Here is a 26,459-nt window from a genome sequence, read left to right as displayed (position 1 = left end):
AATATACTGTAGTGCAAGCTGGGTATGCCCTCTATTGGTTTGGAGGTCAAATAGCGAGCTAGCGTAGAGCTAGAAAGGGCCCTAGCGGCTCCTTTTCTGCTATGATCCAGTATCCTTAACGCCCCCAACAGGGGACGTAGAGCTAGAAATATGGTGGAGCTTACATGCGCCGCTTGGGCACGGATAAAACACAAATCAAGGACGGAGGTACTCTCCTCCCCGGAACTACCACTTGTGTTCACCCCAGACTCAGAGAAGAGCTTTCTTAATCTCCTGCGGAAACTGGAAGTACACAAATATCACAACCTGTTTCCCGAGGGAAGATTAATTACACTAGAAGAGCTGAGGACAAGGGGTGCCTCAATCCCCTGGATGTGTTCTTATACTTTAGGCTGAAAACAACCTTCCAGGAGATGTTCCCAACCTTTGCAGAACAATCAGTAGTGGCCCCAATACTTGATAGAATGAACGCCAGGGGGCAACACAGGAGGGTGATCTCGGTCATGTATGCTATGTGGCAGGAATCCAAGCCACTGGATGTGGCCCCCAAGGAGAGGTGGGAGCATTCACTGGGAAACAAAATTTCTGATGAGGTGTGGAAATACTGCTGTGTGGGAACCAAACATATTGCGATAAACACTAGATACAAACTAATACATTGGAAATACCTACACCAATTCTACTACTCCCCTGTCCAGATTCATAACTACTTCCCAGGGGCAGCAACCACTTGCATTAGATGTAACAATCCATAAGCCGACTTCCTGCACATGGCATGGGGGTGTCCCACAGTACATAGCGTCTGGAAGTGGTATACAAAGCCGTAGGAAAAATTATTGGTGAGAGTCTAGAGCTGAATCCTATAACTGCTCTCTTGGGATACACCAAGCCTATCCCCAAGGCCAGGAGACGGCTAATTGGGTTACTTCTGCTGTTAGCAAAGAGAAGGGTGTCAATACACTGGAAGGGCCCAATGTTTCCCAAATTGGAAGACTGGCATGTGGATGTAGTAAGGTGCAATGATATGGAGACAGGATACAGGGGTCTAACGTCTTATCACTCTGCACCATCCAACATATGGGACCCCTACATCCATTACCTGCTGAGTCAATATGAGGGGGGAAACCCAAGTGCTATAGAAGGCAATCTCCCTTACAGCTAGTGAATTTACATGTGTGCCAGCCAAATAACTGATACGAAGTCATACTGACTATATGCCCCTAACTTGAACATTCGGAAAAGGGGGAAAGATGGACTGATGGCGAGATAATCCCACTAGACTTGAGATACTGAACTGAGATAATGTAAACTCCATGTCTGAACAGCAATACTCCCACTGCTGTACCTGTTTTCCTAAAGCTTCCTCTTCTGTGTCTGCTTCGATTAAATACTCAACGTCAAGGTTTTTTATTAATGTTCTCTCATTTTTTGTTTGTCTGTTTACGAAATGCTAATTAAAAGAGTTAAAACAAAATTATACATTTCAATCTAACTTGCCATTGGTTGGCATTCTACTACACTAGTCCATAAGGTGAAAAAGGTTCTGATTGGTTAATTATTTGTTCATCCAGCCTTGGGCTCTGTTATGTGATGCCAAGGTACATGGTGGGGAAGGAGAGATGGGTGAAGCACTATGATCCAGTTTAAAGAAGTTACACCCTTCTCGTTCCCAGGCTAGAGGCCTTATCTGCCAGACTGTTCGTGGACTTGGCATGTCATCTCTGTGTCTGGATATCCTAAGAAAGAAGCAGGTGCACTATCTAGTTGGAATAAATTCCCATTGTTTCAATCACAAGGTAAAGGACTACTATTTAGAACGTATTTTTGTCTAATTGTTGGATTTTCTGCTGTCCTTACGTTTGTGCGCCTTCCTTCAGTGATTACTTGCTGCACTGTGTGTCTGTTCATTATGGGATCAATTGGCACAGTAGCTACTTGCACCTGGCATTTAAAGATATATCTGTTTTCCCTCTGCTACCAATAGAAATTAACTAACTTAATAATTGTGCGCTGCGCCCTGAGAAACGGTATCTGGTGCGGTTTCAACTGAAATCCCTTTTGCACACTGACCTTGGTGCTTGGGCTACTGTCCGAGCATCCTGAGGCCTGGGATTGTGTTCTAAGCAATTTTAAATTAGGATGCAGCATTTCAGAAGTGAGGCCTTGCAGTGTTTGGTCCAAGTAATGGCGGTACTTCTGCTCTTGCTCCGCGATTTTAGTGTTCTTCGTGTCTAGCTTACCACCATTCATTATTCCTTGGCCGTGTATGCTGCAACCTTTCCCTACTTGCCCATCTCTATATTCTTTGTATAGCCCTGTGTGGGTATTCTACAACCTTTCCCTACTTCTGTGAATGCATACTAGTTCTTGCCCTACTTGTGTCGCACAACCTATTCTATTCTTCATTTGTGCCTGCGTGGTCATTGGTATTTTACTGAAAAGTTCCCTACTTGTACTTTCGTTCATGCTCGGGAACTGGAGGGGATGTGGCCAGACCCAGAGCAAGTCTCATCTGCCCCATCACATTACCATATGACAGCATAACTAAAACTTGTGACGTAGGCCCAAAAAATGAATGGGAAAATCAGCCAAATCATGCAAATTATGGCCGGGAGGGTCAATCAGTTCATAAGAACTGAAAACTAAAAGCTCTGTCGGTCCACCCACATTGAGTTCCACTATTTAAAGACAAAGAGCAAAGAATTTGAATACATACCAAGTATCAATTAGATGTTAATCCGTTTCAATGTCTTAATATCCCAGCAAAAATATCACCATACAAGAATATCATCATATTTTTGCGGCACACACCCTGCGGCGGACACCCTGCAATCCCGATCATTTTTTTAATGGAGTGGGGGACATCCCCGGAGCCCCCGGTCACAATAACCCCATTAATTATCCCCACTAATAATATCGCCAATGGCCTTACCCCACAACCATATATATGGCGAAATTATTGATGGGGATAATATTACATGATAAAGTTGATCCCACGTCGCCTATTAGCTCCCACCTATATAGAAATCTAAACACAATATACGTTAGCACGCCCTATTTGTTAGTACATTACCCGTGACCATCCTAAGTGCAGCTCCCTATACATGATCTAATTATGCAGTCAGCAGAAAATACTCCATCCTGATTGGCTAAAGTTATACATAAAACATGTACTAAAATGGCATACCTCATGGTCAAAGTGAATTCATGTAACTTCTCATGTGCAGTCCCACCAAAATGATCCAATCATGTAGCGAGTGTGAACAGTAAAGTCAGAGAATTAGACAAAGTAATATCCTCTGCCATTATTTCAGCTAATTTGGCAATCCAGACAGCTCTCGGGCCTCATAGCAGTTTACTCTGTAACACATTTTGCAATTCCTGTTTTGAAACATGTTGCTATCCCCAGCACACATTCTTCTGGCTATCTCTTGGCAACCAGGTGGCGTCATAAAAAGCGTAACTGAGGCTCCACTGCTGGTAAATTAATTTCTCATATTTATTTGTGATACTAGGCATTCTATTACAGACCCAGTGGTTCCATCACTCTCTAGGGGGAAGTAAGACAACGATTGAGATTGACACATTGGCAATGTCTCCACTTAAGGCTTTGTTCACAACAAAATATGTCCTTTACAACTCTTGTACTTATCTATCATCAAGAACACAGTCATTATTCTACATCTCACTCAAAGCTCCTGAGAACAGTTAGGACCTGCAACAATAACTAATATGCATGCTGCACCTAACCCTTCCTCCAAGGGCCTTGGCCTGTCGAACATTTGCTCTGGGAAGCAGGAATAAAGTTTAATTAAGTGGGAGGACAGAGGCTCTAAACTTCGTGCTAGTGCCCCAATTTACAGAAACCTACACACTCTGACAGGGCCTAGCTCAAAGTGGCAGGACTCTGGCTAATGTGGCAAGAGGCACTTATGCTAATTGAAAACAGTAACATTATTTGTTGCTGCCTATCTTTCCACCATATACTTGGTAGCCTAATGCTCTCTAGAATGTGCCAAAACAAAATCCAATTTACAAATTGCCTGACATGTTACGAAAAAATGACAGAAACACTGAAACTAAAAATTACCAAATCTTCATGTTAGTACACTTCCCACAGCTGGTAATTCCCTACATGTTTAGGATGTTTCACCTGAATCCTAACATCACCTCTTTAGTTCATTCATTAACTACCTCACTTGCTTCTTTCATTTTGCAAAATCTGTCTTTGGTACCCAAACCTTACTAACATAACGCAAGTAAACGTCTTGCTCTGAATATTCCTCTGGTGTACACATCAGAAAACAGCAACCCCCATCCCCTGTGCAGTCAACATATTCTTCCTGGTATCCAGTTACATTTTCGAAATGCCATTGTGTTGAAACAAAAATGGCTGACATTTTTTTTCCGAATGTATTATTTTTTATTTTATATGTTTTATGTTTGTTTCGTTAGTAAAAAAAAAGTGTCAATAAAAAAAACAGGGGGTTGGGGGGAACCCCACCATTAAAAAAAATAATGATAAAATAAAACATTCGAAAAAAAAAATTCCGGCATTTTTGTCTCGACAAAATGGCATTTCAAAAATGTGACGATCGAAAATGTCACTATAAACCATTCTTGAAAATGTCACTATAAACCATTTTTCCCAATAGTTCTCTGGACCGACCGGGAGAATGGATAAGGAAGTGTTCCTGGTGGACCAATCAGTAGCTCTACTCTAACCATACAATGCTCAATCTCGTCTTTCTATTGCTCTGTCTGGGTGTGTACATGTTTCAAAGAATGTATACACTTTGACCTAATCCACCCAAACTGAAACCCACCACCCAACCCCATACACTTCCTCACCCACCCCCTACTTACCTTTTCGCAGTCCACTCATTTTCTAACCCTGTGGCGTTGGATGTGTCCCTCCTACGTGGGCCAGATCCAACGCTGCAGGGTCCTCTTTTCTTTTTTTTTCTTTTCTTCCCGTCCCCCACCTCCAAACCTCCAGAAGCGGAGGACACCCCCGCTACCCCAAAAAGCCATCACTACCAAACATGGGGAGTGGGGGACACCCCCAGCAAACCCCTGCTCCAAAGGATAGTTTACAAACGATCGAATGGTACTGTCAAATGTGCCCTATACTAAGATGGTGTTTCCCTACTTAAATGAACTAATGAAAGTCTGAGTCAAAAAGTTCAACTAAGGAATCTGTCTGTGTCCAAAACCTACCCTTGCCCTCACCATTAAAACTATACCATGTGTAGAAATGTCAGCAACCAAAAGAAACAGTGTTCAACATAAAGTTCTGAGCTTCTTCCAGCTCACAGCTTCCTTTCAGCTCCCTTCCCCAAGTGCAAAGCAGTTCCACAAAAAGTCTCTAAATTGTCATTCTTAGGTTTAAAGTGATATCATTTTAAACATTCCTCAGGGATCCCTTCCCCCAAGTTCCAAGTAACACAGTTCAAACACAAAGAATCTTGATCGAAGAATATTTCCATTCTTGAAGAGTGAAGTGTAAATACCTTGTATCAGAGTGGTTGCGTGACTCAAGTAACACATTTTCGAAAGTCTCTGAGTGCTGGTCATTTCAATTGAAGTCAAATCCCTGAACGTTGAACTTTATTAACATCGGGCTTGATAGAAAAGACCTCTAAATGCTTTTGAAATTGAGTAAACTATTGAAAATTGACATCCAAGGTGAATGATACTTTGATAATAATCAAATGTGCTGTATGTTGAACTCTAAAGTGAATGAATCTAATACATGGTGATTGTTTTTAAATTAGCAGTATTTCACAATTAAGCAAACTTAATGTGTATTGTGCCCAAATTGAAAAGAACTTTAATACTGAGCCAAGGTAAGGGGTGTATTTAATGTTGACTTGAGAAAATACTTTAACTGGCATGAAAATACATTGAGGAACATTTTTGTGAAGAAATCTCAGAGATCCTGAGATTTAAGAAACTACTTTTATTGACTTGAGGACGGAACCTCAAGAGACTTTCGAAAATGTGTTACTTGAGTCACGCAACAACTCTGATACAAGGTATTTACACTTCACTCTTCAAGAATGGAAATAGTCTTCGATCGGAAACCTTCAAAAATGTGTTCCCAGAAAGACACAACCACTCCAATACAAAGTAACTGTCAACAATGGCAATTTTGCGTACCAGGTTTCTCAGTTGTTTAGAAACTCACTGCTCGCCTCAGCAGCTCATCAGGCAGTTCAGGATACACAGCCTTTGACTCTGGGCTACAGGGGTCCAAATCCTGCCCCTCAGAAACTCCTGTGTCATCAGCTTCACACAGGGGAACGAGCACTGCTGATGCAAGTGAAAGGGATAGCCTCTCCCCACGTCTCCATTCCCGGCCCTTAGCCTGCTTCAAGGAGCCCCAGCTCCAATTTTCAGGAGCTTGGCGGCATGAGGCCCAATGTGGGTGGATCGAGGGAATTTTCAGTTTTCAGTTCTAAGCAAACTACGAGTTGTGCTCACAGGTGCCTTTCTGCCCGCCAAGTTGGACCTGGCAGGCAGAAAGGCACCCACGAGCACACACCGGCACCGTTATAAACGTGCCGGTGCATCCGACCTCCCCATTCCCATTCAGCCCTATGTGGGCTGATGGGAATGGGGAGCCTCTTTTTTCAGGTGCCCGCAAATGGGCAATTACCGGGTCCAGCAGGGCCGTAATGACCCAGTAATTTCCCATCCACAGGCGCTGGAAATTTTCAGGAGCTTGGCGGCATGAGACCCAATGTGGGAGGATCGAGGGAATTTTCAGTTTTCAGTTCTAAGGAACTGACTGATCCTCCCGGACTATTGCCCTCATCAACATAAGTTAGATTTGCTGGGTTTGGCCTACACCCAATCGCCACCACTCTTGAAAGGTGTGTGTTCCTTGGAAACATTGCACGCTCCTTCCCATGAGGCCAGGGTGGGAAGGCTACTACCTGATAGTCACTCTGGGGGTGGTACCCAGCGGGAGGACTCATGGGAGAAGACTTGCCCTCTGTGGACAAGGGAGGGCATCTTGAGAGAATGCAGTACGACAACGCTCACCCAACACCCGACCCAGCTCCATTCCCCATAGACCCTAACAATTTACCAAGTACCCACATGTACCTTTGTAAGTACTTGACTGTAGGAAATACTCAGAGAAAGAAGAGGAGGGACTACCCAAAGGGAGTGTACCAGATAAGTACTGGGATGAGGAGGAGGTGCAAAGTCATGAAGAACACCTGGTGGAACCGTAATGACCATTCTAGCTTTCCACAGAGAAGTGGTTGTGAGATAACAACTGACAAGGGACTTACCAAAAGGGTTCTGAAGCCCAAGGAGCTACACTCGGGAGAGACACAGCTGCACCAGCAGACCAGATCAAAGGACCATCCAGTCTGGGAGATTCCAAAAGGATGCAGTAAAGAAGGAAGTCACCCAGCCTTGAGACAGAGTGTGAAGACAACAAGGACGTGGGGCTGGCCAAGAGCAGAACTGGAATCTAGTGTCAGGAAGGCAAGGTGCATGGCCAGACCATGAAAGCAGAGAAGCACCTGCACCACCCAACAAACAACGGCAAGCACCCAAGAAGGACCGGTGGTGCATCCAGGAGCCCAAGAAGGTAAAGGGTTTGACGCCAATGCCGTTGGGGGCTTGAGAAGAAAGGTCTGGGACCCAAATCAAGAAGGGTAAGAACAGAGGCATCTTCCTCATCACAGTGCTTGGCAAGAGAGTAAGCCAAGTGGGTTGAACTGAAGAGTGAAAAGAAGGGTCTGGGAACCAAATAAATCGGAGGAGGATCAGAAGCATCTTCCTCATCACAGTACTTGGCGAGACAGTATGCCAAGTGAGCCGAACCGAAGAGTGAGAAAAAGGGTCTGGGACCCAAATCAAGGAGAGGAGGATCAGAGGCATATTTCCCATCACAGTATTTGGTAGAGAAAGTTACAAAGTAAGTCCAAATCAAGAAGAGGAGAAGTTGGGATCTTTGACCCTTAGAACATTTGCAAACTGTGTTTGTAGCTATGTGATATGTAGACTAGGGGAAGGGAATCATTTCCCCGGTAGCTCTAACCTGAAGACAAGCACAAGAAGCCTTGGGAAGGGAGTCATTCCCCGGGGCCATATGACATACCAGGCCAGGAGACAGGAGACCTTCTCTTGGCCAACTCGAAAGGACAAGTATCTAGGAAAAGACACAAGTCATCTTCCTTATGGCTGTACTTTGCAAGCGAGTGAGCCATACCTGCGAGAACAAAGAAGTAGAGAAGAGCATGAATCATCTTCCTTGTGGCAGTACTTGGCACGATCGTGAACCAAGTTGCCCAATGTCAGAAATGTGAGGCAACCTGGGTTTGGGACCCTGAATATCATTGATATTTGGGTTTGGGACCCTGAATATCGTTGATATTGACGGATGCAAAATATCCTCAAGGAAAGATCCAAATTACCAGGAGAGAGGAGTAATTCTCTTGGTAATAAAAGCCAGGGGAAGAGAGTAATTTCCCCTGGTTGTGTTGAACTGTGAAAGCCAGGTGCCAGGGGAGGGTAATAATTCTCTTGGAAAATCAAGGCCAGGGGAAGGGAGTCATTCCCCCTGTTTGTGTTGAACTGTGAAAGCCAAGGTACCCTTGTCAGTGTGCCAAGACTCAGAGTAAATCCTCTGACAGGTTAGACAGCGACAGTGAAGACAATGGAAGTTCAGGTGATTGGGAAGAAGCTAATTCCGAAGCATCTAGGGACTCTGGGTTGAAAGAGAAGAGGGAATCCCCAATATATTTCAAACTTGAATCCCATGCATGGCATTTTAGAACGCCTTGTAAATCACCAAATAGAAGCAGACCTAAGAAATCAAGAGGGTCCAGAGCATGTTTGCATTACCAACTGAGACCCATACTCCAACATGGTATTCTACAACCTTACCAAGAGAGAGGGGATATTTTTTCTGGAGTAGTGAGAAGTTACCTTGGTAGTTTCATTGGAACAAGGAAATTAAGACCTATTATCTCGCACCTCTCATAGGCATAGAGTCACAAGCCTCCTACCAGACCCTCAACCCCCTTGGGACCACTTGTTTCAATGAAATTAAGTGGGGTCTACGACATTGGGTTGGCCAAACTGATAGCTTTTGGAGAAATCAAATTGGAGCCAAATGAAACACCACTCAGGTTAGGAGTTTGGAATCAAAACACAGTGTCACAATGGCATTGTAAGAAAACCTTGGCCAAAGTGATGGAGGCCCTGACACTAGAGCAACTAGTTAATTGACTAGCTCTTCTTACAGCATGCAGTCTTGCAACTCACCAAAACCACGCTTAACAGCACTATTGAGACTGCGCAGACATATACAAATGTCAGGTAACTATGTCATGTAACTACTGTTATAAATACACAACTATGATCACTGTCTGTAACAGCGCCACAATGCCTTTGGGCTGCTGTGCCCTTTATAAATATTAAATAATACATATGCAGAAGCTTCAAAGCAAATACGATCCATGAAAAAAGGGGAAGATACAAGAAAAGATCCCAAATTTAATCCATGGGTAATACCTTCAAAAGAATCCAAACCCTTGAGAAAACTATTAAAAGGGCAGTATGACCACAATGTAGTTTGACGCTTTGGAAATGTCTCGATAGGATAGCTCGTGGGCAATGTGCTCGCCTTGGAAGCAAGAGAACACAGAGCAACATAGGTACAAACCCCGGGTCCGCGCTTAGAAACCTCTGGGTATAAGCGTGTTATAAACAACCTATCATATCATATCATATCCTAACATATCATGTCTCCACTCAAGGATTCGCTCACACCAAATTATGTCCTTCACAACCATTGTACTTATCTATCGTCAAGAACAGAATCTGTTATTCTACATTTCACTCAGAGCTCCTGAGAACGGCTAAGCCCTGCAACAATAACTAACATGTGTGCTTCGTCAAAGGGACTTGGCATGCATAACATTTGCTTGGGGATGCTACACACTCTGACAGGGGCTAGTTCAAAATGGCAGGACTCTGGCTAATGAGGCAAAAGTCCCTTATGCTAATGGAAAGCCAGTAACATTGTTCTTTGTTGCCCACCATTCCACCACATACTTGGTAGCCTAGTTTTAGGGGAGTTTTCCTAAAATCCTAATTGGAGGTAAGACTTTAGTAAGCTCACTTAGTGGTTTGTAGATCCCTAGCTCTTAGTATTAGCCTGTGCTAACTCAGGGCCTTGGTAGAGTGGCAGAGCAGTCAGGCTAATCTTCAGAGTAAGTACACTGAATCCAGCAAGTAAAGCACATCACAGACATATTTGCACATAAATGTATATTAAAATATATATTTATTATATTTACACACAAGTCACTGTTAAATACTTGGTACAATAAACCACCACAAATAGATATACTTTTCAATATTTTCAAATAGTCTCTTCTTAGTTGGTAGTTGCTGAGACCATACAATTGTTAGTGACAGTTCTATTGGTAATGCTGCGCACCCACAAAATAATACAGTAATTGTATTTATTCTGCATATACATATAAAATAGTGATTTTTGGGGAGGAAAACAGTTGGTTAGTGTTATACTAGTAAAGCTACAGGTTTTAGAGGTCGTTTCGCAGCACAGCCAGTCCTTTAAAGTCAATAACTAAACTAAAAGGCAGTTCGTATCGGGTTTAAAGTCTTGCAAAGCAGAAGAAATCGAAAGTTCCTGTGTATACTTTATGGTTTCTAGGGAAGAAGATACAAGAAGGCTTAACCAATGTTATAGACCCTGAGAAAGGACTCTCTAAAGGGACACAAGCAGCGGCTTGAGTCAGAGGTAAGAGGGGGTTGCCATGTGCACCTCTACATGCACTCCAACCAATTCCCTGGAGTGACTTTCTGGAATCAAATAACCAATACATTTTTCCCCACTGTACATTTGATTAGCAGAATATGTTTCTGCTGGATGCACCGCAATGTTGCAGCTCTGGACCCAACCTCTGGATTCCTTGTTCTGATGACTGAAGGCAGGACAATGGACGAGAACTCTCAGCAGCAATCTTGAGGGAGGCCCCAGGGCACAACTTTCAGCACCTTCTTGATTCATTCTGTGATTTTGGTGCCTTTTCTGCAGCACCAACAAAGGACACGGATCGTCCAGTCAATCTTCTTCACTTCCTGCAGTCCCACGCTCTGAGGAGGTGGTCTCGGTGAGTTGGATCAGATCTCTGGAGTTTTCCTGAGGGCTCAGCAAAGATTTGGACAGATTCAGCCTTTCCACAATTATGCACTCGAAATGGGCAGCAGGTCTCCTGGTGTTGGTGTTCTGCAACTCTGGAAACTTCTAGGACCTCAGGAGATGGCTCCATTAAAATGTTGACTTGTGACTGGTTGTTCTGAACAGCCAAAGTCGAAGGAGTCATACTCTTCTGAGCTCCTCCATCACAGAGAAAACTGGGTCAGGAAATCAGTGGTGGCTTCACGGTGTTGCGAAGGGTCTGCAGGTGTCTCTGGTCATCTTCTTCAGTTTCTTCAGCTTCCAGTGCTCAACTTGCTTTTCACTCCAGAAGACTCACCTTTTATACAGTTCCAGGACACTCTTCTCTGCAATCTCTCTCAGCATTTTACAGAAAGGGGTGTTTGGCTGTTTAAGCAGGACAGCCAGACCCCCTTTGGGAGCTGGTCCTATTCAGGCACTCTGGCAGACAAAGGACAGGGGGTGGAAATCTCCTCCCCCACTTCCTGCCTGACAAGACACCGGAGCCCAGGCAGGGACACCTAAGGGTTCCCACCAAAGGCAAAACACACACACAGGTCTCCCCTCCCAGAATAGTAGAATGGCTGACAAAGAACAACCACGCTAGTAATGGCGAAAAATGAATAGGGGGCCTCAAGATGGTACTTGGGTGCCACTATTGTGCGCTACCGAGGCTATGGACATAGCCTGCGGTATACAAATTACACAACAGTTGGTAGAACACATCCACTGCCACCAGCCATAACTACGAGATCTAAAAGTCACAGGAGCAGTGAGATGGGGGATACTAGGTATCCCTTTAGCACTCCACATAAGGTGGTGTGCACCAATCTCTCAGACTATAACATTTTAGGAGAGATACTAAGTATCTCCCTATCCTTAAGAACTGTAGTTACTTTAGGATAAAGAAGAAGGATCTCAAATGAGGACCCTAAGGGTCCCCATCAACAACTGTCCATAATGAGCTATGTGCTGAAATCTTAAAATACAGATGCCTTTAAGAGCTATGGGGCAGACAGACTCCATAGTACAGGTAGAATACAAAGAATAGAGTTCCAAAAGACAGAGCCATTAAGAAAGAATGAGTGGAAAAAGGCTCCATTCATTCATAATTTAAAGAAAAAGGTCCATAAGTCCAGCAAAAAGTACTGGGGGTCTCACTAATAGAGGGATGAAGCATGAACATGATAAATCTCCCTAACACTTAATGCTCTCTAGAATGTGGCAAAACTAAATCCAATAAGTAAATGGCCTGAAATGCAGCGACAAATGACAGAAACACTGACACCGAAAATGACCAAATCTTCATGCTAATAGAATTCACACAGCTTTTCTTTATTTTAAATTATTGTTATGGACCTACCTTCGAGAAGCAACAGAGTGCTTTACAGAGGTATACACCAGTACAGATACATAACAGAGCGCTTTGCAGAGGTATGCAACATTACAGATGCATAACAGAGCGCTTTTCAGTGGTAACAACAGAACAGATATACAGCCGGGGTAGGATACAGCTGGGGACAGCTTTACCGGGTGGCGGGAGGAGAGAGGCAGACAGCATCTAGCGAGTCAGGTGGCGCGAGGGGTGACGTGATGCCTACGTGTTGAGGAGGTGAGACTCCTTGAAGATGTTGGTCTTGAGTTCTTTTCTGAATTGTAGGATCATGGGGGCGAGTCTGATGCCAATTTGGAGGAGGGTCCGTAGTCTTGGGGCGTAAGCAGAGAAGGCTTGTTTTCTGGTCCTTTCCTTTTTACAGCAGCAGATTTCAAGTCTGCATGTATCATGGCTTGTGCTGGAGTGCTGTCCGGCGGGGGATGCAGAGTTGCTCCACGAGGTAGCTGGGTGACTTGAGGGCGACTGCCTAATAGTTAATGCAGCAAGACATGAAGGCTTTATGGTGTTTCATGCATGCAGTGGGAGCCAGCGAAGGTTGATGAAGGCCAGGGTGATGTTGGTTGTATCTGTGTAGACCCTTCATGAAGTGGGCAGCCACATTTAGGACACTTCTCAGGGGCACAAGGGAGGGTGACAGGAGGCTTTCGAGGAGTGAATTTCCCCCATCCAGGTGGGATCGGAAGTGCTTGAATGGTGGATCTAAAACTGTCCAGAGGGAGGAAGGTATTGATTTTTCACAGGTGGGAGAGCTGATATAAACTGTCTGAGTTTTCCTAGCTATGTGTGCCATGAAGGAGAGGTGGTTGTCGATGTGGAACCCAAGGTACTTGGTGCAGGGTGTGAAGCCCTCAGAGTTAATGGTTGATAACCAGGTCTGTATGTCTGGGTTTGGTGTTGGTGGTGAGGAGCAGGAATTCATTCTTGGAGGGGTTGAACTTCAAGTATGCCGTGGACATCCAAGATTGGATCAGCAAGAGGCAGGTTTTGAGCCCATGGATGTCCTTGAAGGAGTCGATCTTGAGGTATAGCTGTATGTCATCAAGGTATTGGTGGATGTGGATGTTGTGTGTAGTTAGTAGGTCATCCAGCAGCTCCATGTATAGATTGAAGATCACTTGGGAGAGGATGGTTCCCTTCAGGACTTCACAGGTGATGGGTAGCTTTGGCAATCTACAGGAGTCCATCTGAACAAACTGCTTGCGGTAGGCGAGGTTGGGCTTGAACCAGCATAGAACAAGATTACTGATCCCCATGCACCGATGTATGGTGTCTGTAAGTGCCTAGTGGTCTTCTGTGTGGACAGCAGCTGAGATGTTGAGTAGAACCAGGAGGCAGGGGTGGCCGTCGTCAAGGATGATCACCTTTATGGTTGCTGTCTCCGTGCTGCATCTGAGTGTACGATGTGGCTTTGGGGTGTCCAGGATTTCTACCAAGTCCTCTGTCTAGAGTGTCTTGAATGTTGTCCATGTTATGGAGATATTGCAAGGAGGGACTTGCGGTGGGTCTGTGGATGTAGAGCTGGCATTTATTTTCTGGCGATTCTTGCTGATTTTGTCGATGAAGAAGGTGTTGACGGCGGTGGATTTTTTGATGAAGTGTGGTATGGCAGGGTTGGGTAACGGGTTTACGCACTGTGAGAACTTGTATTTTCCTACATGTTTATCGCATTGCACCTGCATCCTAACAAACCACAATCCTCTCCATTGGTCACCTTTATTAATTCCAAATATTCACTACTATTATCATACTGGCATGTTGCTCCCTCTCCATGGAACTCATGCTAAAGCTTACTCACAGCCTAAACCTAATATACAGTGAAATATATCACTATCATAAATACCCAACTCCCATGTCAAACTTCAGTACAATCTTCATTACCATACTAAAGCATTCCTAAAACCACAAACCTCTGTTTTGCCCACCTTTATTACTTAGATCATAGAAAACCTAACACCACCTTACAGATCCAAATAAATCAGCTGCCTTAACATTCCCTCATAACATTATCACACGCAAATAACTCCTCTGCCCAGAAGTGCTAAATGCTATTATAATGTTTGCATGTTTGTCTCTGTCCGTGACACTCGTGCTAACTTTTATCTATGCCCTAAACCTAACTTACAGTGGAACACATAATTAAATATAAGTAGCTCACTCACCTATTGAACGTTTTACTATCTACTTTAAAATGCAAACACTTACCTAAAACCACAAAGATCTCTATTGGTAACTTTTACTACTTACGGTATAGAAAACCTCACACCAATGTACTAATCGAAATTAAACACATTCCTACACTAGGCCAATGACATTCCGAAGCCCAATGACCTTACCAAGCCCAATATCTCTCCTGCCACAACTATTCATGCCTATTATCATGGTAGCATGTTCCTCCCTCTCCATTCAACTCATGCTAACACTTACTTATGGCATAAACCAGGCGCACACGAAGCAAGTACCTCAACATTACACCATATACCAAAACCAATAACTGACGTGCACTACTGTTATAATGGTGGCCTATTTTTCCCCTTCCATGGCACTCATGCTAACACTCACCTATGGCACAAATGGCATGAACCTCAGCTGCAAGTACAAAATAATTACATATAACACCTCAATCAACTTTTTCAATTTCATAACTATCTACTTTACGACCCTAAGCCATAAATAAAAACACAATGATCTCTAGAACTGACAACTGTTAGTCTTTAATACATATTTTGGAAACATAAACAATAAACTCACATAATCCAGAACTGGAACTTCCTTCGGATGGCAGCACCTCATCGTCCCCCTCCTGCACTTTCTCATCTGAGGGGAAATTCTCCCAAACGAGCTCTGGTAGGTTTCCATTCTCAATCATACACAGCACTCCTCACAAAACACTCAAACTCCTAGTTCTCCACTGTTCTTAGAATGGAAATCTAAAACACATTAGCATGACAGAGAAGGAAGTATTCTTCCTATTTCATTTCTCCTTGGTACCCTACTCTTCATAGAAAGTGATCAGTGGCCAATAGAATGTCAAGTACCTCACATGTTCTTCAGCTATTGAACCAATAACACAATGTCATTTTATGACTAATGACTATGGCCAATTAAAATTCAGACACTCTAGTCTCTTCACCTTCGCTGCCTTTGTAGCCTGCCATAGCACACCTTACTATTATACAAGATGAGTGATGATGGTAATGAGAGCATCATTTCAGATGAAGACCTCTATTGACAAGAAAGCTACAGTGATCCTACCAGTAGAGCAGGAAGTTATTAATTACGATTATGATGGTACCAGGTGTATGGGTATTCTATTTTCTTTACCCACACTTTAGTATTGAACAAAAAATTGCCAAATCCGCAAGATGTGGTCAACTTTTCCTCACTGGTTCCACATGTTTCTATTCCTTTGGAAAGAAAAAACTGATCTTTCATATGAAAAAAATACATTGTGACTTAATCAGATCATTAATAGATGGCACAACAAACGAATCAGAAAGCTACTCTTGGTGATTGTTTCTCAGACAAGTGTTTATGGACAAACTGAAAACCCAGAGGCTCTTTTTAGAGTCAACAACAAACTTAAACATAAACATAGGAATGTTAACACAACACCGTCAACTTCTAATATGTAATCAACAGTCTGAATCAAAAATCACATTATATTTTGCAATTATTCATATCAAATATGCATACTACCCACAACATTTACAATGTATTGTTTCTTTTTTCCATCTTTACTCGTACCCCTCATCACAAATCTCGATCTAATATCCATGCATCCCTCTTACTCGCTTTCTTCTTAGTCGACCCAGTACTTTACGAATCGAGAAATCAATCAAAATAGTGTACATGTATCTCCGTACACACTGCATCTCTGCCAAAGGTAACACCACTCACCTACCTCCTTTGTAGCCCTTTCATCATCACATTGATCAAATCAAATATTTAGCCACCCCAAAATCAACTTGTACATTTTGTGTACAAAGACCAACTTCGCAAATAACTCTGAACAGAGCACTGAATCGAGAAGCGTCCTTCACATCACGTGAAAACCTCATCCAAAATAAAGAAAAATACAAAGTAAAAAGGGCTTTGCCATGTAAGCGTCTCAGCCACACTTTATATTCACTACATAAAGTTAAATAGAAAGGTTATCGATCTCAATACACAAACTCATGTCTTTAAACCACCTTAATACAACCCCAAAATAAAGCATTTTTTCTAAAAAATCATATATTTTTAATTCCCTTAAATTTATTTGAAATATGTACCTTCCCCTGATTAGCAACCATACTGATTACCACATCTAAATGTATTATAAGTGAATTAGTTGGATTTGGATGAATCGCGCACTGCTATCTTACAGTTGGATAAGCAATGAAATGATGTGAGAAAGAATCCAAAAGTCCTTCGCAAAGATCAACCAAAGGAATGATTTAATCTCATTAGGATCAGCCGACACGTGTTTCGACCTTGGTTGTTTTAAAGTCCTTGTTGAAAATGCGTCTTGGAACAATTTGTGGTTTGCTGTGGTTGAGTCTGTTCCTTGTACCTTTCCAATATTTCAAATCAAAATGTGTAGTCCTCAAGTTGATAAAACCTAATTAAATGTTTCCAGTTACATGGTCAGTTACTTGTGCAGCTATATTCGTGGGTTGATACCCAGAGATCAATTTAAAATGGCATAAACTTCACCGTCATGGAGTCTGTTTATTCTTTGGGGTCAAATCCCTGTGGCAACGTCGAAACACGTGTCAGCTGAACGCAATGAGATTAAATCATTCCAACTAATTCACTGATTATTTTTTCAAGGGTCTTATGCGTGGACCTTGCGGAACGGGTGACGCAGCCTGCCAAGAGACATAACTTTGGTGGCCAAAGCGCACTTACATAGTTTTCAACCCATGCGCTGAAGCACATTATCTAAATGTATTATAGCTTACAAGTATTTACTCTTTATTTTCCCTGTTTGCGCAGAGAACACTGAATCAAGAAACGTTCCTTCAGATCACGTGAAAAGCTCACTCGATTTAAACAAAATACAATTTAAACATGGGTCCACCATGAACGCGTCTCAGTGGCGCACTTTTTATTGACTAAACAAAGTTAACTAAAACAGTTCTCGCTCTCAATACACAAATGTGAGACGTTAAATTGCCTTAATTCGTCCCTTCTGCACAGTTTAATTTAATTTGGAAAGCCTTTTTTTAAATGGCCTATGGTAGCGGCCATGTAGTTATGGTCAAGTTGCTCAACCCATAGGATGAGCACTTTTTGGGTGGCCTATAACTTTGCCTTCCCGGACGAATCCTCACCAAACTTTGCAAATAAAGTGTATGTCCCTGTCATATTTATTCTGCAAAGTGGTGAGGTTTTGTCTGGGGGGGGCGTTGGAAAAGTTATAGGGGGGTCCCAAAATGTGTTGTTTTTCCCATAGACGCAATGGAAACAAAAGGTTTCTCACACCTACAGCCTACGGATTTTCACTAGATTTGCAGCAGAAGCAGCGGCTTGGTCCCGAAAGTGTGCTTTTGTAAATTTGGTGTAAATCCATCCAGTTTTTTTTATCTTTTTTTATTTTAAACGGCCAAAAAGTCGGTCCCAAAAAATGTGTGATATCTGGATTCGGTCTGTGGACTCACTTCCCTATTCGGTCCGCAGACGGGCCTCCGACTGGTTCAGAGGGCTTCGCAATATCTGCGGACATCGGACGCACCTACTGATTATATGGTGAAAAGTGTGAGGTGCATCATATATTTTGGAAACACCTGCCATGTTTGATTTGAGACAGCCGCCAGTGTCCGCAAACATTACAGTAAAAACAAGTAAAAGAACAAAACATTGCACTCGTCAAACTAATGAAACAATCTCTGGGGAGGTGAAGGGTGATGAGGACGGGATGAGATATGGCCATAAAAAGCCAAAAAAACAGGTGTTTTTTCCATTTTGGAAGTCCGCAAACAATCCTGATGTCCAGGGCAGACCTTTGATGTTCGCAAACATCTGAGATGTTTGGGGGCATACATGCCTATTTCTAAAGTACAGGTTGGTGAAAAGCAGTATTTGGATGGCTTATAACTTTGGCGCCACTCAATGAAACTGCATGAAATTTGGTAAATTCATTCTAGACCTGATTCTGGATGGAAGTTTAGTGCTGTTTTGCAAAGAGGCAATAAAATTAGAGGGGGTCCCAACATATTTTAAAGGCTTATAAATGTGGTGCCATTTGAGGAATCTGCACATAAGTTTGCAAACAGATTTTAGACCTAGATATGGATGTTTTGTAAAGTTTGGTGGGATTTTGTCAAAAGGGGGCAACATTAGGAGGGGGGATTCAACATTTGTAGATGGCTTATAACTTTGTTGCCATTCGACGAATGTGCACAAATGCTTTCAGAAAGATTATAGACCTATCCTTGAATGTTTGTGCAAAGTGTGAATGGATTTTGTCAAATGGGTGCTAAGTTATATGACTATTTTATGTACATACATTTTAACACTTTTCAAAAAATTCAACATGGGTGATTTTGCAGCAAACCCATGCAAGGAGCATTGGCAAGGACCTGAAAGCATGGTTTTGCAAATGTTTCCATGTTTTATTTTTTGAAAAGTGTCATAATGTAGGCACAAAAAATAATGATATACCTTTAGTGACCGAGATATAGCCTGTAGCCATGGGCAGTGTCCAGATTCTCCGGGTCATGGCCAAAGGCCAAAGCCCATGACCCGGAGAATCTGGCTACTGGCCATGACCACAAGGGACCAGCAATGGGGTTAAAGTGGGCATGGCCACCATGTGGTCCAGCTATGTGGTAAAGTATTTTTTTGAAATAGGGATAGGTTTGAATGGGAAAGTCAATTCTGCTTGTGGTATATGTTTAAGTGATGGATGGGATTGCAGCAAATATATGCGAGAGGATCAGCAAGACCTTCAAACCATTGTTTTGCAAATATGTCCTGTGTTTTCTTTTTTTGAAAGGATGAAAATGTAAGTACACAACACAGTGATATAACATTGATGTCTGGGCAATTGGCCTGGCTGTCAGCAAGGAGAAATGTTTACTGTAATTTGCTTATTGGGGCATGTGGCATGGTCGAAGCAGTACGTTTGAATGTGAAAACATATTCTGCTCGCGATTATAGCCTGAAGTGGTGGACTACATTATAACAAACTTGTACGATGAGCATCAGCAAGGACCTGAAATCATGTTTTTGGAAATATGTCTTATGTTTTATTTTTCTAAAGTGTAACAATGTAAATAAAAATACTAGTGATATAAATGTGGTGTCTGGGTACTGTCCTGGCTGTCGCGGTTTATTACGCGGTCACACCCAAGTCAGGGGGAGATCCTTTCTCCACAATGAATGTGGCGCACAATAAAACGCTTTTAGTTTCTTTGTAAAGTTCAGTGTGGTAAGGCCTCCATCCCGTCTCGCACCCACCCTCAACAAGTACCCGGTGCCACAATGGACTAGGAACCAGGCTGGTGTGTCTGAATATATATATATATATATATATATATATATATATATATATATATATATATATATATATATATATATTCAGTAAAAAAACTTTGTTAAAGGGACGTTATGGTTAAGTTGCGCTACTAAAAACCTATGAAATTCAGTGAAAACACTTTGTTAAAGGGACGTTATGGTTCCAAGTAAAACCGAAAAACCCTTCAAATTTGCCAGTTATGGTAAGCTAAGCAATCATAACTCGCGCCACCACCGTACACTGCTAAGACTAACACCCACGACATCAAAGATGACATCACAAATGTCATTGATGGCGTCACTGATGACATCACATGTGTATTTACTTTTCATGAAATGTGTGTACAAGGGATTCTTATTATAATGTTGAGAAAAAAAGTGTCAAGGATCATTGCAATAAATATCATACCCTAATTATTGCATTGAATGATGCATTGATATAAATAGCATTCTATTATGGGGTTCTATCTAGTATACTAAGCTAATCATGCAGAAACATAGCATTGTGTGCATAGTACAAAATGAAGGTATAATATTCGTAATGTTAATATGTTGAATAATTAAATGATAATTGTTTTCTTAATAGATTTTTGTGTACTGTGAAATATGTAATAAGTAGCTAATAAAACCCATGTATTACATAATTGCATCACTATAGACAAAACACAAAGAGACAAGAACACATACCAATATGGGTATATACAGGGAAAGTGAAGTTAGCAAAAAAGCACAAGTAGTAGCAGAAACAATTAATAACTTAACTGATTATTTTCATGCAAATAAATGATTGCTCTGTTTCAAAGCTGCTATTTACCCTGTGTATATGTATCACTTGATGTGAATGGACCCTAAGGAAAGTAGTGTGAGTACAATGTTTACAAATATGACCAAGTACAGCCATAAAAAAACAACAGAACTATCAGAAAGTACTGATAAGTCTTTTGATTATCTTTATGCACAAAAAGGATTGCTGTCTTTCAAGCTTGTGTCTTCCCGTTTGTATATGTTTCATATGATGTGACTGGACTCTAAGGGAATTACTGTAAGAACCTACTTGAAGGATACGTCTACAAATAAAATAAAATGTTTAGTTTCTGACTGTTACTGAAGAAAACCATGTGGCCTAGATATGGCAGCAAAAACAAAGAGTGAGCCAGACATGTGATGTCATCACTGATGTCATCAATGACATTTGTGATGTCATCTTTGATGTCATGGGTGTTAGTCTTAGCAGTGCACGGTGGTGGCGCTAGTTATGGTTGCTTAGCTTACCATAACTGGCGAATTTCAAGGGTTTTTCAGTTTTACTTGGAACCATAACGTCCCTTTGACAACGTTTTTTCATTGAATTTCATAGGTTTTTATTAGTCCAACTTAACCATAACGTCCCTTTAACAAAGTTTTTTCATTGAATTTCATAGGTTTTTATTAGTGCAACTTAACCATAACATCACTGTAACACATTTTTTTTTACTGAATTTCATAGGTTTTTATTAGTGCAACATCACCATAACATCCTTTTCAATAGATGAAGACCACTAGCATCTTAGGTTTTCAAAGTGGGAACCCGGGTGGTAAAAAAAAGATTTTTCTTCCCAAGATGGCCACCATGGAAAGGGAAGGCGGAGTGTATAAAGAGAACACAACAGGGCACGAGCGGGGGTTGGGGGGAACAGGGAAAACACGGGCCATGAGCGGGGGGTGGGGGGAAAGGGAGGGAGACACGGGGCATGAGCGGGGCGGGGGGAAAAGGAGGGAGACACGGGACATGAGCGGGGGTAGGGTGGAACAGGGGAGACACGGGGCATGAGCGGGGGTGGGGTGGAACAGGGGAGACATGGGGCATGAGCGGGGGGTGGGGGAACAAGAGGAAGACACGGCGCATGAGCGGGGAGAACATGAGGAAGACACAGGACATGAGGTGGAACAGGGGAGACACGGAGCATGAGCGGGGGGTGGGGGGAAAAGGAGAGAGACACGGGGCATGAGGGTATACGTGGAAGACACAGGGCATGAGCGGGGGGTGGGGAGAACACGAGGGAAACACGGGGCATGAGCGGGGGGTGGGGGGAAAAGGGGAGACACGGGGCATGAGTGGGGGGATCGTGAGGGAGACACGGGGGTGGGGGGGAAAAGAGGGAGACACGGGGCATGAGCGGGGGGTGGGGGGAACAAGGGAGACACGGGTCATGAGCGGGGGTGGGGGGAACAGAGGAGACATGAGCGGGGGCGTGGGGGAACAGAGCAGACATGGGGCATGAGCGGGAGGGGGTGGGGGGAACGGGAGGGAGACACGGGGCTTGAGCGGGGGGTGAGGGGGAACAGAGGAGACATGAGAGGGGGTGGGGGGACAGGGCATACACGGGGCATGAGCGGGGGTGGGGGGTACAGTAGGGAAGGAGGGAGACACGGGGCATGAGCGGGGGGTGGGTAGTACAGGAGGGAGACATGGGGCATGAGCGGGGGGTGGGGGTACAGGAGGAAGACAATGGGCATGAGCAGGGGGGATAACACGAGGGAGACACGGGGCATGAGCGGGGGGTGGGGGACAACACGAGGGAGACACGGGGCATGAGCGGGGGTGGGGGGCAACACGAGGGAGACACGGGGCATGAGCGGGGTTGGGGGGAACACGAGGCATGAGCGGGGGGGTGGGGGGTAACACGAGGGAAACATGGGGCATGTGCCGTGGGTGGGGGGGAAAGGGGAGACATGGGGCATGAGTGGGGGGTGGGGGATCGTGAGGGAGACACGGGGCATGAGAGGGTGGTGGGGGGACAAGAGGGGCACACGGGGCATGAGCGGGGGGCGGGGGGAACAAGGGAGACACGGGTCATGAGTGGGGGTGGGGGGAACAGAGGAGACATGAGCGGGGGTGTGGGGGAACAGGGCAGACACGGGGCATGAGCGGGAGGGGGTGGGGGGAACGGGAGTATGACACGGGGCTTGAGCGGGGGGTGGGGGGAGCAGAGGACACATGAGCGGGGGTGGGGGGGAACAGGGCATACCATACATGGGACATGAGCAGGGGGTGGGGGGTACAGTAGGGAAGGAGGGAGACACGAACATGAGTGGGGGTGGGGAGTACAGGAGGGAGACACGGGGCATGAGCGAGGGGTGGGGGTACTGGAGGGAGACACGGGGCATGAGCGGGGGGGATAACACGAGGGAGACACGGGGCATGAGCGGGGGTGGGGGACAACACGAGGGAGACACGGGGCATGAGCGGGGGGTGGGGGCAACACGAGGGAGACACGAGGCATGAGCGGGGGGTGGGGGGTAACACAAGGGAAACACGGGGCATGAGCAGGGGGTGGGGGAACAGGGGAGACACGGGGCGTGAGAGTGGGGGGTGGGGGATCGTGAGGGAGACACAGGGCATGAGAAGGGGTGGGGGGACAGGAGGGAGACACGGGGCATGAGCGGGGGGTGGGGGGAACAAGGGAGACAAGGGTCATGAGCGGGGGGTGGGGGGGAACAGAGGAGACATGAGCGGGGGGTGGGGGGGAACGGGAGGGAGACACGGGGCATGAGCGGGGGTGGGGGGGAACAGAGGAGACATGAGCGGGGCTGGGGGGAACAGGAGGGAGACACAAACATGAGCGGGGGTGGGGAGTACAGGAGGGAGACACGGTGCATAAGCAGGGGGTGGGGGACAACAAGCGGGAGGCACAGGGCATGAGCGTGGGGTGGAGGGGCAACACGAGGGAGACACGGGGCATGAGCAGGGGGTGGGGGGCAACACGAGGGAGACACGGGGCATGAGTGGGGGGTGGGGGCAACACGATGGAGACACGGGGCATGAGCAGGGGGTGGGGGCAACACGAGGGAGACACGGGGCATGAACGGGGGGTGGGGGGAACAGGGCAGACACGGGGCATGAGCAGGGGGTGGGGGCAACAGAAGGGAGACATGGGGCATAAGCAGGGGCTGGGGGGAACAGGGGAGACACGGGGCATGAGCGGGGGTGTGGGGAACAGGGGAGACACAGGGCATGAGTGGGGGCTGGGGGATCATGTGGGAGACAAGGGGCATGAGAGGGGGTGGGGGGACAGGAGGGAGACACGGGGCATGAGCGGGGGGTGGGGGGTAACACGAGGGAGAAACTGGGCATGAGCGGGGCGTGGGGGGAACAGGGGAGACATGGGGCATGAGCGGGGCATGGGTGGTAATATGAGGGAGACACGGGGCATGAGTGGGGGGAACAGGGGAGACACAGGGCATGAGCAGGGGGTGGGGGGAACAGGTGAGACACGGGGCATGAGCGGGGGGTGGGGGGAACAGGGGAGACACGGGGCATGAGCGGGGGGTGGGGGGAACAGGGCAGACATGGGGCATGAGCGGGGGTGGGGGTACAGGAGGGAGACATGGGGCAGGAGCGGGGGGTGTGGGGTAACACGAGGGAGACACGGGGCATGAGCGGGGGTGGGGGGCAACACGAGGGAGACATGGGGCATGAGCGGGGGGTGGGGGACAACACGAGGGAGACACGGGGCATGAGCAGGGGTGGGGGCAACACGAGGGAAACACGGGGAATGAGCTGGGGGTGGGGGCAACACGAGGGAGACACGGGGCATGAGCGGGGGTGGGGGAACAGGGCAGATACAGGGCAAGAGCAGGGGGTGGGGGGCAACAGGAGGGAGACACGGGGCATGAGCGGGCGGGGGGTGGGGGGCGACACGAGGGAGACACGGGGCATGAGCGGGGGGTGGGGGCAACACGAGGGAGACAAGGGGCATGAGTGGAGGGTGGGGGCAACACGAGGGAAACATGGGGCATGAGCGGGGGGTTGGGGAACAAGGCAGACACAGGGCATGAGCGAGGGGTGGGGGGCAACAGGAGGGAGACACGGGGCATGAGCGGGGGGCTGGGGGAACAGGGGAGACACAGGGCATGAGTGGGGGGTGGGGGGATCGTGAGGGAGACACGGGGCATGAGAGGGGGTGGGGGGGAACAGGGGAGACACGTGGCATGAGCGGGGGGTGGGGGGAACAGGGCAGACATGGGTCATGAGAGGTGGGGGTACAGGAGGGAGACACGGGGCAAGAGCGGGGGGTGTGGGGAAACACGAGGGAGACACGGGGCATGAGCGGGGGTGGGGGGCAACACGAGGGAGACATGGGGCATGAGCAGGGTGTGGGGGACAACACAAGGGAGACACGGGGCATGAGCGGGGGTGGGGGCAACACGAGGGAAACACAGGGAATGAGCTGGGGGTGGGGGAACAGGGCAGACACAGGGCATGAGCAGGGGGTGGGGGGCAACAGGAGGGAGACACGGGGCATGGGCAGGCAGGGTGTGGGGGGCGACACGAGGGAGACACGGGGCATGAGCGGGGGTGGGGGCAACACGAGGGAGACACGGGGCATGAGTGGAGGGTGGGGGCAACACGAGGGAGACATGGGGCATGAGCGGGGGTGGGGGAACAGGGCAGACACAGGGCATGAGCGAGGGGTGGGGGGCAACAGGAGGGAGACACGGGGCATGAGCGGGGGGCTGGGGGAAGAGGGGAGACACGGGCCATGAGCGGGGGGATCGTGAGGGAAACACGGGGCATGAGAGGGGGGTGGGGGGACAGGAGGGAGACACGGGGCATGAGCGGGAGGTGGGGGGGAACAAGGGAGACACGGGTCATGAGCGGGGGGTGGGGGGAACAGAGGAGACATGAGCGGGGGGTGGGGAGGAACAGGGCAGACACGGGGCATGAGCGGGGGGTGGAGGGAACGGGAGGGAGACACAGGGCATGAGCGGGGGGTGGGGTGAACAGAGGAGACATGAGCAGGGGTGGTGGGGAACAGGGAAGACACGGGGCATGAGCGGGGGTACAGGAGGGAGACACGGGACATGGGTGGGGGGTACAGGAGGGAGACACAGGGCAGGGGTGGGGGTACTGGAGGGAGACATGGGGCATGAGCGGGGGATGGGGGGTAACATGAGGGAGACACGGGTCATGAGCGGGGGGTGGGGGACAACACGAGGGAGACACGGGTCATGAGCGGCGGGTGGGGGGATTGTGAGGGAGACACGGGGCATGAGCAGGGGGTGGGGGGATTGTGAGGGAGACACGGGGGATGAGCAGGGGGTGGGGGGAACAAGGGAGACACGGGTCATGAGCAGGGTGTGGGGGGGAACAGGGGAGACATGAGCGGGGGTGGGGGGAAAACGGGAGACACGGGGGATTAGCGGGGGTGGGGGAGAACAGGGGAGACACGGGGGGGTGGGAGGGATCGAGAGGGAGAAACGGACATAACCTTAGTGTGCAGGCAGCAGATCCTGCTCTTCGGCCCTCCGCAGGCCACCGTGTGCCGATGGCGTGAGCGGGGGCTGAAGGAACAGGGGAAACACGGG

Source organism: Ambystoma mexicanum, chromosome 2p (genome assembly GCF_040938575.1).
Source record: "Ambystoma mexicanum isolate Mex_15411 chromosome 2p, UKY_AmexF1_1, whole genome shotgun sequence".
Taxonomy (NCBI): Eukaryota; Metazoa; Chordata; class Amphibia; order Caudata; family Ambystomatidae; genus Ambystoma; species Ambystoma mexicanum.
The sequence above is the reverse complement of the archived record's forward strand: the minus strand, read 5'-3'. Positions refer to the sequence as shown.